A 408-nucleotide genomic window follows, 5' to 3' on the forward strand; every position below is an offset into this window, starting at 1 on the left:
TTTTACTTTTAAGTATATTTTGATGCTATTTTTTTGTACTTTTATTTGTAACAGAATATTTCTGTTCTGTGGTATTGCTACTTTAACTCAAGTACTTGAGTACTTTTTGGCAGAGTGATACATGCATTGTCAATATATTTTGTGATTATTATTTATTGTGTAATCTGTTCTGTCTGCATATTTGTTGTGCTGCTGACACCCATGTTGTACTGAAAAATTCCAGACTCTTAAAGTGAAGTAGCATTTCTGGGTTTCTCTGAAATCTGGACATAACCAGGGTACTAGTGTTCATGCAAAGGCACTGCAACAGTGTGTCTTTTTTTTTCTACCACTGGGGGGTGCCAAATGTTTGAAATTCTAAACATAGCGGCTTTAGATACTATACCTTAAAATTCAATTTTAGGTGGA

This window comes from Micropterus dolomieu, linkage group LG18, assembly GCF_021292245.1.
Source record: "Micropterus dolomieu isolate WLL.071019.BEF.003 ecotype Adirondacks linkage group LG18, ASM2129224v1, whole genome shotgun sequence".
In the NCBI taxonomy this organism is placed as follows: Eukaryota; Metazoa; Chordata; class Actinopteri; order Centrarchiformes; family Centrarchidae; genus Micropterus; species Micropterus dolomieu.